Here is a 14,312-nt window from a genome sequence, read left to right as displayed (position 1 = left end):
TTGAGACCTAACACTGACATGCAGGCCTGTACAGGCCTTGCACTTAGCAAAACTGAACCACGGGGAGATGTGGGCTGCAAGCTCTTTCCCATGAAAAGACTTGATTGGCTTTTTTGAATAATTCTTGGACTAGTAGGGAATTGAAGCCTCGCCTTTCGAAATGGTAAGTGTTTCATCCTTCGGTAGTGGGGATTATTTCCGAGTGTACTTACTTGTGAGAGCAGATTGAGGAAGAGTGTTTCTGTCTAGGCAGGCCATCTAAGGCTCTCCCAATTTCAAGGCATGTCAAGGCATCATATAACTTAGAAACTCAATTTCAGGCCTTACGGCGCTGTATGAATATGCATAGAGCTGTGCAGTCCTGGAATGTTTCAGGAAGTAAAACATGCAGTAATGAAGGAAGTCAACTGAGTGAAAGGTAGACCACCGCTTCCTTTTCCCGTTTCCTGCTTAGACCACAGCTACTCGAAGTATGACACTTCCTCCAGAGCTGGTCCACGGATTGTTTATCAGGTCTGCAGTGAGATAAGTTCAGAAATCTGGAGTAGGTCTACAGATACTGTTGTAGTTTTTGAACACATCTATAGGGGTACTAGGCACATTGTGTAAAGCAGGCACACCACATTCGATATGGTTTCCCACCGAGGCATATTCACCAATAACCAACCAAGGTGGAAATGTGAATATTGGTCAACAGGAGGCTTATTTCATCAATGGTTAATTCTGCCCCTGTGCTCCTATCCCCACTCCAATTAAGTATAAAAAACACATTGCAAGATTTGATGCCAGACTATAAAGGCTAAAGACAAGCCCTGCCACCTAGCAGTAAATATTAAGGGAAAGATTTAATGTAAACAGCGGTGTATGGCAGTGCTGGTGGTTTCTTATAAGCTACATGGACTAATTTAGAAAGGGGGGAAAAGGCAGAGAAGCCTTCAAGGAAGTAATAAGCCAGAGGTAAAAAATATTGATTAGGGAAAAATATTATCTTAATCAAAATATGTCTTTTAGCTAGAAGTTGTTTAGACTCCAGAAAGAGAAAACAAAATATGTTTCTAAGACACACATTCTTTTTCTACTCCCCCCCCCCCTTTTTTTTTTCTTGGGTTGTTTGTTGAATAATGACCATGGCTATCGCTCTTTCTCAGGTCTTTGCTATATAAATCAAAATAGAGGCTTTAAAAATTCTGTGAGAACCCTTATTTATTAGTGTGATAAACACTAAGCAACAGTTACTATTTTCTAAATAGCTCCACATACACCTGTGACTTGTGGTGTTTTAAATTATATGTCCTGATAAATTTTGCAAGTCTGGCCACATGCTTGTATTTTCTTCTAATGAGAACTTGCTACTTCTGCTCTTTGTCACCTGTCTTCAGAAGCAAGTAATTCAAAACAGCTTTGCTTCTACAGTGTTTGTGTCACATGGGAGCAACACCTCTTGAGCCGGCTTCCAGGTGTAAGCTTGACCTCTCAAACATTATAATAATTGGATGGTATTTCAATGTGCCACATATTCTTAAATTTTTATCTATCAAAATGCTGTGTGTTTATTGTTTGCCATTTGGACATCAAGTTGACCCATAGGAGAGAGTGTCATCAGGATGCCTGGTCCCTGTCATGTACTCCATAGGTGAAGAAACCAAATCCCAATATGCTAACAGGAAAATGAGCAAAGTGACAGTGGTGTGTACTTTCAGTCTATTCCCTCTGTGCCTACATACACAAAATTAAAAACTCATAACTCACCCAATGAATTTAGCTTTTATAAATTGATGAACGAACAGGGATTCAAATTGTTCAGGGACCAAATTCCCTTGGAGCCTCTAATTCCCATTTCCTGTATAAATGCTGCATCTCCCCCTCTGGCTTCCTTTAACTGGCCTATGCATTTCCTTGCTTTGCTCTGAACACATTTGCAAAAAAAAGCCTTTCTGTGTTTCTGAAGAAACACAGTCTTCCCTGTGCCTTGAAAATGAGAGAGTGAGCTAAAAAATCATTTTGAATCCATTTTCCCCTCATCAAAATATGCAGAGAGCACCCCCTGTTGGCTGCCTAGCAGCAGGCAGCACACAAAGCAGTCTACCTAGAGATCCCTGGTGATTTGGATCCTGTACCAAAAGGGGGAGGGGAAATCAATATTTGCTTAATGGAAAAAAGCAACATTGATAGAGAAGGAAGTTTTATTCCCTAAATTTTAATAGGATCTTACAAACACTGGGGAGGGAAACACACTCTTATTTCTTTATTCTTTGTGTTTTAAGCTTAAATTTAAATCCATTTCCATTATTAGATGATTTTCTGAATAGAACACTGAGGTGGGCCCCCTTACATATACATTTGTTCTGTGTGAGGCCACTCTTGGTTATTTAGGGTGTGTCTTTAGTCTGTTCCAGTCAAAGGCTAGGAAATTTACCCTAAGTCTTGCACTCACCCCTATTTTTACCTGGGCAGTGAAGAGAGGAAAATGAGAGAAAGAGACATAAGCACACAGTTTTTGTTTGCTGTCCTGCACATTGAGTTATTAGGAACAGGTTTTCCTTGTGTTTACCGTGCAGCTGCTGTGATCTCAGACCTTTAGTTCTCCTGCTAAAATCTGAGCTTACTTGTCTATAATAGACCACAGACTTTTAATTTCATTTTAGAATAGTGCTTTAAAAGTGTAATGCTATGTTTTTAAAATAACATTCTTTGCCAATCCTTCCAAATGTAATGTTTTTCTCTAGAAAAATCTCTTCTCTTTGAGAAACTCAAATGGCTATGCTTTTAGCTTTTATTCTCAGCTATGTCTCCACATGTGAATATTAGGGTGCTCATCAAAGGATGTGATTTATTATCCTGAGACTTCATTTTCTGTCTGTAGTAGTGCAAGTCATAAAAAAAAGTCCCCATGTTTCAACTGCCTCATCTAAAAAAGTCATGGACTTGATAGTTGGCTTAAGATAGAGATATGCAGCCAGGTGCTTGCATAGGATGATGTGTGTGGTGAGCAGGACTGGTAATTGTAAATGAGTGTCCATTGCATCCCAATTGCTGAGACGGTCAGTGACCTGATTCCTGATGATGTGCAAGAGTTCAGCTATGTGCCTGATAGGCTAGGTCCTGGTTCCATTGTGCCAACTGACCACATGCAGATGCTCAGCTTTCATGTACAGAAACCCTGAGTCGGTTTTCCTAAGTGTTATTGGCAGCACATGGCAGAGCAGAGACAACTACATTCATGCATCGAAGGACCACACACCTGGAAGGAAATGCATTTAAGGTTTTAAAAAGTCACGTCTTTTGACTTTGCTCCTTCATTTCCGTTTCTACGCTTTGAACAGCTTGGATGTCATCTCTTCTGAAGTGTATATTGGTACTCATCCTAGATAGGGCAACAACAGACTAAAGAAAGAATCCCATTCACGTTCAGTTTGGTTAAGCCAAAGATCCTTGGGGATGCTTAAGGAGTGTGATGAGGGAATGCGTTAAAAAAAAGCATGGGTGGGTCTCACGCAGCACCAGTGTAGGTGACAATTCATAAAAACTGCATCACTCCACTCCCCAAATAACTATAAGCACCCACAGCACTGGAGGAGTGTCTTCTCCCTCGGGTGACTCTTCACTGCATGTGTGACATTAGAGTCATTTAACTTCCTCTCTAATTTCATGAGCTTGGCAGGAGTTCCTTCCTCACTGCAGAAGGGAAGATTACAACACAGAGGAAACCATTACACAGCAGTCTTATAAAGGAGAGTCAGTGGAATGTTTTAACGGGGATAAAACAAAGTTGTGAGTAAGTTTCCAGGATGTCAGGAAGACTTAAGAAGTGTGTGGAGGCTTGACTCGGTGGATTGAGAGTCCTTGCTGCTTTAGAGGAAGGCTAGGGTTGTTTACCCAGCATCCACATAGCCGCTGGCAATTATCCTTATCTCTAGTTCTGAGGGATGTGACACCCTCTTCTGCCACACTCAGGTACCAGGCACACACATGGCACAGAAAAATACATGCTGGCAAGTGCTCATAGGAATGAAAGTAAAGTTGAGTATTCTTTTCAAACTTAAGACGCTAATACCTTTTTACAAATTACTATGGTTTTGTTTATCATAGAAGAGCATGTAGTGAAAATACAGACGCAGTGTTTCTGACTGATGTTTGATACTTGGTGTACTAGTTCTAATGTGTTGGCCTTAGGATATAAAGCAAAGCTGTTTTAAGAGAAGTAATAAATTAGAAATCAGAAACGGAAGTTTAATCCGTGGCCACAGGTAAGCCTTTCATGTTTCCAGACATCTCCTCTTTCATCTCTTCTTCCTAAGGATTGGTAGAAAGGTCTGAAAACTCTACACAGCAACGTGGAAAAGCCATCTGCCAACAGAGTCAGCCGGAGATGGGCAACATGGCTTCTGCCACCAGGGGAGCCAAGCCTTATAATAGAGTGTGGCTATGGAACGATTATCAGTTGATAATGACGTTTTAAGTTTACTATCCGCCCTTTGAAAGCTCAATGGGAATATTTCCACTCTTTGTGATATTTAATTAATTCATTGTTAGCATGTGGTAGGGTTGCTAAACTTTGATTATAATTTCTAGGGCATTTAGTTCTTGGTACCGAAACTTACCCTTTACATTTCGTTTCAGGGCTAAGGACAAACTGAGAGGGGGCAGGGAGCTCTAGTCCTGGAAGAAGTCAGTTGCCATAATCACATCGCTCTTTACTCTGGATCATGGGCTGATAAAGAAAAGCACTAAGTCTAGGATGGAGAGAATGGAGAAGAAGTGCTCAGGGGCAGGCTGTGCTATCGTTAAGGTACGTCGGCTCACTTAGAGACGTACCTGCATCGCCATTAGCAGCTGTACATCCCGAATTCGAAGTGTGACTTAAGAGTAGGGACTGGAGAAATGACCCTGTGCTGCTCTTGCAGAAGATCAGAGGTCCATTCCCTGCACCCATGTCAGGCAACTCACAGCTACCTGTAACTCCAGTTCCGGGGAATCCAGCAGCTTCTTCTGGGCTCAGAAAGCAACTACACACATGCACTCACGTGGGCTCAGTGGACATGTGCGCGCGCACTCACACACACACTTAAAAATAATCCTGAAACTTTTTAGTGTGTGGGTCGTTATGTGACCTTCAGAAACAATGTGTGTCCTTCCACTTTTGAAGAATTCATTCCTGTCTTCAGTTAGGAAGCTTAGTCCCTTTCCTAACCAGGGAAGACCCCTCCTTCAGGAGAGTGGGGCCCTATTTCAACTATCCTGGCAGCTGGTGGCTTGGTTTTTAATTTCTTGAAACCTACAAATATGCTCTCTACTTTCAAAAGGGCTCTTGAAGCTCAAAATGTATTTCTTTAGAAAGACTCACTAAGAAGAAAAAAAATCCTACCACAGGCCGTGTACTTAGGTGTCTCTTTCAAGCACCACTTAATGGCTCTGAGCTGAACAGTGGGTCCGGGTTTGAAGTCTGACATGGCCACTCTCAGCTCTACAGCCACAGCAGCCCCGGGAGAGTGAGGGGCCGTGGCTCTGGGCTAGGACATGGAGGCGGGGCATAGAGAGGAAAAAGGAAAGAAGACTGTTTCTGTGAAGGGGAAGGAACTGATACTGGAGCTAAAGTGAAACCATAATGAAGGATGCTGCCATCCAGTTGGTCAGAGAATGGGGACCCTGCCCAAGGCAGTCTGTTGCCATGGGAGAATAAACAGCATGCACCCGCGCTGGAATTTTTTTAGTGGGGGACAGGGAAAGAGAAAAAGAGTAAAACTTAAAATAAACAAAAAAGCAATGATCTGCATTCTCTGTGAATTTAGTTCAACGTTCTCACACTGTCCATGTAGCTGTTCTCGCTCTGGTTCAGCGCTGCTCAGTCTTTGGTTCCTGTTTAACACTTACTACAAGACAATGCTTAAATTAACAACTCCTATAGATGCATACACAATTACGTGTCATACAAAACATGCCTTCTGAACTATTGTCTAAATAGATTATATAACGATGGCATATTATCAATACTTTGGAAAGGGAAGTCAAGATATTAGGCACATTTCCTGCATGGAAGAGTCTGAACAGGGTTCCAGAACTAACTCATTAAAAATGGACAAGTGTTCTGTCATACAATTGTTGTCATAAACCAGACGAAGATCTACCCAGAATCCTTCCTCCAGCCAATGGTGAGAACAAGCTTTTAAATACACTCAACAGGACACTACTGTATGTCACTGGCATTGGTGTACATGATCATTAGAGCTCAGATTGGAGGTGAAGTATGGTATTATGTTATCCTTAATCTAGGTAGCATGAAGCAAGGGGCCAAAGAAAAGTCATTTATTTTGCAAGAATATGCATCCAATTAATGGTTTAAACTGGTGGGAGATTGCCAGTTGAAATGCACCATGCACTTTAGGTAGCCCAGGTCTTGCAGGATCTTCTGTCTTGGGAGTTTTGTTGAGGTCTCTTCACAGAACAAAACATTCTGCAAATAGAGGCACTATTACAGGATGAAAAGACTCTTTGTCTGTAGACAAGTTAAAGGCATTGGCCAGCCCACAATTTGCAGCACGGTGCGACTCAGAACACAGCTTCCAGCTGTAAACCGAGTTCTCTCCTAAGAATGACATTACATTGAAATGGCTCCAGATTTGTGAAGGCCATCCCTACCAGAGTCTGAATATTTTCTCCTACCCTGAGTCTAAGAATCTAAGAGAGTCTTTGATGATATTTGTAAATTGTGACCTGGAATGTAAACCTAGAAGGTTTTCGGATTATTAGAAGTAGAAGAGAACCGTAATGTGTTTCCGTTTGTTGCAGCAAAGATGTCAAACTATTGTTAGAGGGGTAAACCAAGGACTGAGCTCTGAGAGTAAACTGCACTTCATGTAGACAGCATCATTTTGCCAAGCTACATGGAAGTCTTGGTTGCTTAGTGCTCTATGCTCTTCGACAGAGCAGCAGAAGGCTGCTCATTCATCCATGTGCCACTAAGGAGAGAGGTGAATGTACACTGCTTTTAAGACAAGAAGTACTTTGTCACCATGCTCTTCATCATGTGATAGCTAGGTCTGGGTGCTAGCATTTGCCTGAAGGTGCTGCCCTTTGGGATCACAACTCCAGATCAACTAGGAATGGGAACTCAAAGCTAGACATCCTTTGACCTAGTCCCTGAATGACAATTTTTCATGAATTTGAGAATGCTTCTAAAATGGGGATGGTGGAGCACGTCTTTAATCCCAGCACTCGGGAGGCAGAGGCAGGCGGATCTCCGTGAGTTCAAGGCCAGCCTGGTCTACAAAGTGAGTCCAGGACAGCCAAGACTACACAGAGGAACCCTGTCTCAAAAAAACAAAAACAAAAAACAAAAAACAAAACAAAACAAAAAATCAGCTCTGGCAAGTGGCCTGGCTGACTGCTCTCCTAAAACTCAGAAAGGAAGATTTGGTAAAAATAAATCAGTTGCTGGCTGAAAATTCAGTTAGCATCAGAAAAGTGATGAGTTCAGTTTTTATGAGTGCTAGACACACGTGTGGGAATATGTGAGCAGAAGAGGGGGGAGGGCAGCACCCAAAGAGCCGAGAACACAGCCTATCTTTATCTGAGGAGAACTCTCCTAGATCCCTTGCTGCTGGGAACCAAGGTAGTTTCCCTGGCTTCAAAAGCCCAACTTAAGGACTGATAAGCAGAGACAGTAATTTTGTATGTGGGTACACACCAGGCAGGGCTCTTTGTCTGATTTGGAAAATGAATTTGAACTTGTCTCAATAAAAATGTTTCCTATCTTATCTGGCAGAAGGAAAACATCAGAAAATAGTTTGTTTTCTTTCAATCTCAATTCCAGTAATCTCAGGGAAAGAATAAAGATCAATAATGTGCATGGAGTGAGGGGCGGAGCTTGGTGGGGTATGTATCATGAGCCAGGGTGCGGCCTTGGTATGCTATGGATGGTGAGCCAGGGTGTGGCCTTGGTATGCTATGGATGGTGAGCCAGGGTGTGGCCTTGGTATGCTATGGATGGTGAGCCAGGGTGTGGCCTTGGTATGCTATGGATGGTGAGCCAGGGTGTGGCCTTGGTATGCTATGGATGGTGAGCCAGGGTGTGGCCTTGGTATGCTATGGATGGTGAGCCAGGGTGCGGCCTTGGTATGCTATGGATGGTGAGCCAGGGTGCGGCCTTGGTATGCTATGGATGGTGAACCAAGGTTGATCTTCATGTGGTGTGAGTAGTGAATGTGGGCATGGTAGTAAGGAGAGAAATCCTTGGGAAAAGGTGCTTGACAGATAATTTAGTAAATTGTCTATTCTCTCTATAAAAAAAAATAATCAGCACAGAATGTCTCTGGCATTAGGCTCTTGGGAACAGAGAGGGTAGAACATTCTCGTCTGAAGTAGAGTCTATAGAAACAGAGTGAAAGATGGACACTGAAGGAAATGCTTACATAGGGCCTAGGGAGCAAGTGGGGTGGAGGGACAACAGAATGTGCCTCGGAAGCTCATGATGCACCTGTGGAGAGATTATGCCACAGAACTACTTTTCTCAAGTAATTGTCACTTGGTCCAAGTAAAAATGCAAGCACTACTCAGAGCACCCACAGGGAATTGGTTCCAGGAACCTCAGGAGTTCCCAGACCCTCAGATACACAAGTCCCTTGTGAAAAACATCATAGGCTTATGCATAAGCCACACACATCCTCCTGTCAAACAGAAGTCATTTTTTGCTTTCTTATAATTCCTAATGTAATGTAAATGCTGTGAAAATTGATGTAAAATAACTTTTAAGGTTTTTGTAAAGACACAAATCTTTTTTGTTTCTTTCTCTTTGGGATATTCTCTGTCTGAGGCTGGTTGCATCTACAGGTGCAGACCCTGAGCTGTACCACGTGAGCGGCTGATCTGGTTTACCCAAGGGCACTGGCCTGACTTCTCTTCCCGTGTAACTTCACCCCACGTCCTCATTTTCAGAGCTTTCTTGGCTTTGTTGTTTTCCTTGAGATGTGCACTACTTGAAGAGCTACAGCCTGAGTAGACGTGGTCAAATTAGGATTTTCTAATTGAAGGTTAATTTTACTGTGATAATAATGCCTCAAATGACATCTGGGACTCCTGCTGGTCACAGTCCAGCCTTGCTAGAGCAATGAAAGATAGGACACAGCAGAAACACAATAAAACAGAAAACAAAACCCAGGGGTGGTTAAATTTTACTTTCTTTGCAAACAAATGTTTAATCAAGGTCCAAAATCATTGAACTAACATAATGGTGTTTATTCCTTTAATTCCTTTTACAGTGACAGTAATATGCTCTGTTATGTTCATATCATCTGCAGAGTTATCTGTGTTAGGATTAAGTGCCTACCAGACATGAATGTTTGGTACTATGTCCTTTAAAATAAGGATGAGTATTAGTTTTCAATCACTAACATACTGGTTATATTAAATTTTAGATCATAATTAGGGACAAATGTTGTTTTCAGTTTGTAGAACAAAACCTTTTATTTCCTCCTCATATAATTTTATTATTTTATTTTTGTGTCTGAAGGACTCAACATGCATGAGAGAGAAGCTGACTTCACCTACAATAATATTTTAACCCAAAATCCCACTGAAAAGCAGACCCTGTTTTGCAAATAGTATTTGGATCCAGTGGCAGGATGTGTTGAGTATTTTGTTTCAAAGTTTTGATTGAAAATGAAGGATTTTATTAAATAATACATTTTCCTGGCACAGTCAGCCACCTGGATTCGGGACAGATTGAATTCATGCTTTAAAAAAATTGTTTTGTGCTCTTCTGTCAAAAAATATGAAAGCAGTTCAATAAGTGACTTGCAGACACACAGTCAGTGTCGTGAGCCTCTCAAACAGGTGGTCCCTGAATATCTGATGGAAAGACACACAGTAGGAATCCTTTGATTATTTTACGTTTTAGTTCTCCAAAAGTTGCATTCCCTAAAACTTGTTCCCTCCAGTATTTTAAATGTTTTTTATGTTCCTTCTCGAGCACTTCATATCATCACGTATCAGTATTTAATGGGTCTTTACAAGGTATTTTGTGATATTTATAAAAGGCTTTTATGATGACTTAAAAGCATCAGTGACCAGGCTATATCTTGTTTCAACACATGCTCTTAAGGAAATATTTATCAATTGGTCAAGAGGAATGTTAATTAGCTATACTCAAAGCATAGGACAAAAAATGCTTATAAATACTAGGATTTTTCATAGACTAAAGCTGAAATAGGCCCCACTAAATGAATATTTTAATTGATATAATATTAATTCAAAGTGAGCCTGAAATAAGACTAAGTAAAGAAAGCAGATGACAAAGTTTGGCTCCATGTTTTTGTTATAAAACAAGTGGTGGCACATGCCTTTAATCCCAGCACTCAGAAGGCAGAGGCAGGCAGATCGTAGTGAGTTCAAGGCCAGCCTGGTATACAAAGTGAGTCCAAGACAGCCAAGGCTACACAGAGAAACCCTGTCTTGAAAAACCAAACCAATCAAACAAACAAAAAAACAAAAAACAAAATCTTTAAAAACAGAAAAAGAGCAGAAAGAAAAAGGGGGATAGTTGAAGGAGAGGAGGGGAATACAAAGATTCTGAAGCAATGGTGACATGAATGGAAGAATCACTAGGAAGCAATGGTGACATGAATGGAAGAATCACTAGGAAGCAATGGTGACATGAATGGAAGAATCACTAGGAAGCAATGGTGACATGAATGGAAGAATCACTAGGAAGCAATGGTGACATGAATGGAAGAATCACTAGGAAGCAATGGTGACATGAATGGAAGAATCACTAGGAAGCAATGGTGACATGAATGGAAGAATCACTAGGAAGCAATGGTGACATGAATGGAAGAATCACTAGGAAGCAATGGTGACATGAATGGAAGAATCACTAATAGCTTTTGAAGTGTATTTCAAGTATAGGTTTTATCTTTCCAATTACATGTGTGAGCAAATATTATGTTTTTAATTAGAAAGAAGTGTTTTAACTTCTTATGGGTTTACTCATTCCTGTTGGCATGGATATTGGTGTCTCCTGAAAACCCAGGTGGTGAAGGCTTGGTTGGTCCCCAGCCTAGTGCCTTGGGATGTCCTGGAACCTTGAATAACTGGGATCTAATGAGAGGTATTGGGGGGTAGGGTGTGGCCATAGAAGGAGCAGTGAATCTCGGTCCTTTCTTCCACTCTTTTGCTCTGACCACAAAGTGTTTTCATTTATTCTCCGCCTTCACCCTCACTGTGATCTGCTGCCTCTTCACATAGCAAGGTGTGTGTGTGTGGGGGGGGGCTGTGTGAATGACACACACAAACTGTGAACCAAAATAACTATTTTCTCTTTATAACTTGAGTATCTCAGTATTAAAAAAAAAACACAAAAACTAGAGGTAGGGAGTTGACACTTGACATTTCAGGTAAGCTGTATGTTTAAATAACATTTATAGCAGTGGAAGACTTTTCAGTGAAAGACTTTAGGAAAACTAAAATGTGAGATAAATCGACATTCATTATTATCACTAAAGATAACATTAATATTATTTTCACTAATTTGAGGGAAACTTAATTAAAGAAAGGCTAGGAAGGTGCTATTTGAAGCAGGTAGCATAATGTGCTATGTGTTGCTTGTCATTTACAGTCATTTCATTCTAAATATTTAAAGCTGGAAAAGGTAACAATCTGATGCCTGGTATCATCTTCTCTCCAAAACAAATTGAACAGAAAAATAAAAATACCTTGAGGGGAAGGTCATACTAACAAGGCACAGAGTCTCAAGACCGGGGAGGTTTCTGGAAACTTCCACAGAGGCTCAAGACTGGGGAGGTTTCTGGAAACTGCCACTTTGTCAGAGAGGCTACGAGGCTGATCCTTTTTTAAGGTCACCTTCTCACTTCGCTGAGTTCTCATTGCTAAACTTAAAAGCACTATTTCCTTAGGGTCAACATTGAAGCCATTCATATTGTTTAAAATGAGGTAAGGCTATTATGAATAGAGTGGCTATCATAATTTACTAAGTAACCACATTGTTTCAAACTCGTAGGGACGACTTTTAAGACAGATCATTCAGGTCAACAAACCAGTCTGTAACTAGCCAGGCTGAGGTCTAACATGGAGTAACAAGCTTCCGGTCGCATACAGGAAGAATGAGGAGTTGAGCAGAGTCTTCCCCTCAATAGCGTGAAGGGTGACTAAACAATGTGCACTAAAAAAAAAAAAAAAAAAAAAAAAAAAAAATTAGCGATCTGACACAGAATTAATGACTGTTAGGTCAAACATTTTCAAGCTTTAACCTATGAATATATAATGTGAGGTCGTTATTGGAAATCAATTATTATTCAGTAAGCCACTCGAGAGGTCTCCAGTTATTCTGTTCTAACGAGGCCCCAGGTGGTCTGTGGAGAGTCCCGCGAGTAGCAAGAAGAAGCTTTTAGGACCTTTCAGATAAGGGGACCTCAAACTTCCACAGGAGACAACTTTCATTTTCCTTGGTCGTCCAGAATGAACCTAGCCCGCAGTAGGTTTCAGCTTGGCGCGCTTGTGTCTCGTCACCTTCCATGTGCCCAGTGGATCTCATCATACTCACTGTGTTTTGCTACAGTGAGGACAACAGACGTGGCGCGCACTGTCTGAGGTGTGTCTGGGCTTGGATGAACAGAGAATTGTTGCTCAGTGTCTGGCGGGTTGGTCTAGGTGCTGCTTGCTTCCAGATGGGAACAGACGGACCTTGAGATAAAAGGTCCCACAGTTTAGCTCTTTTAGGATGAAATTGCCGCTTTCAGAAGGCAATGGGTGAGCTCCACAGGCCCGTGATGATACCAAAGTGCTCCAGCCCTTTATCTTGTTGCTGTGTTAAGCAAGGCACAGGAAGCAGGCAGTCGTCAGAAACCAGCTGGCAGGCAGATGGAGTGAGACAAACACAAGCCCAGGCTGGTGCTTTATCTGGGATCGGCACCAAGCTGGCAGCAGGCTCCAGAGGCTGCCAAGGCAGTTCGCCAATGCTGCCTGACCACCGGGTATCTGGTAGTAGTGGTTCTCTCCCAGAATAAATGGAGTCTCATATGGTCAGTGTAGAGGACCACAGGAGAGAACCAGCCAGCCAGCCTTTATTTATAATCCTTGGGCACTAGAGAGCGGTTTGTAGGTGAATGTTTCTGATTCACTGGGGCTAAAGGTGCCAAGATAGCTAATCTACACGCAGTGGTTAGGTATTTCATTTACATGCAGAAGCTCCAGTCCTGGAACAAGAAGGAAAAAAACACTACTTAATTATGCTATGGGTGGGGGAAGAACTTCTAGATATGGTTAAAGGTCATTTGCTTAAGGCTAGGATCTCCTTAGCATAGGGTGGGGGTATTTCCTGGAATCTCCAGGTGTGCTTCCTAACCCTGTAATCCTCCCTGAGGGCTAGGTGATGCTCCTTAGAGTTTTTAGGGTTCAGAGATAGTACCCGGCTGAGAAAGGGAGACAAACCTCAGAGGTTATTTGGAAACGTCAGACTTCAACCTCTCCAGCAGCGCCCCACAGAGAGTAATCTGCAGCAAATTCCAGCTGCTTCTTCAATCCATCCCACAGCATCCTCTTTGAGAAAGAAAATGGTCAACTACTCTTTCCTCCCAGGAGTGGAAAGGCAGTCTAGGGCAGGCCAGAGCTGATGACTGGCTTCCAGCTTTGCTTTCCTAGAGCGTCGCACTGTGTTCTTCATTAGTGTTTCTAAGAGTAGAAGCCACGTAGTGAATGAAAGGGATGTGAACCTCAGAGACTATTTGCAAAGAACTCATTCAATACACAAACCTAGAGCTCCAGCTGGGAAAAAAGCAAAACCCAAAGACAGAGAGACAGACAGACAAGCAGGCAGACAGATGGGAAAATCAACAATGAAATCAGAGCTGCAGCTCTGGCTGCTTTGGGTGTTCAGAGACGTTTGGTTTTTTATTGTAAAATTACCCTATCTATATCTATATCTATCTATCTATCTATCTATCTATCTATCTATCTATCTATCTATCCATCTATCATCTATCTATCTATCCATCTATCTATTTACTATCTATTTATCTGTCATCTATCTATTTATTATGTATTCAGTGTGTATGTGTCTATGTTTCTATGTGAGCATAGAGCATATACATGTGGGTCTGTTCTGGCTGAGTCCTGAAGGTGGTGATGGCAAGCACTCTTAACCACTGATCCTTATTTCCAGCCCTTAGAGAAGACTTTCAAGTGACCCCTGCTCCAATTCTGCCGTTAGCACAAAGCCAGGGTGATAAATATATACTCTATCTCTGTCTCTCTGTGTCTCTGTCTCTGTCTGTCTGTCTGCCCTTCTCTCTCTCTCTCTCTCT

The sequence above is a fragment of the Acomys minous genome (assembly GCF_964271855.1).
Source record: "Acomys minous genome assembly, chromosome: 9".
Lineage (NCBI taxonomy): Eukaryota > Metazoa > Chordata > Mammalia > Rodentia > Muridae > Acomys > Acomys minous.
The sequence above is the reverse complement of the archived record's forward strand: the minus strand, read 5'-3'. Positions refer to the sequence as shown.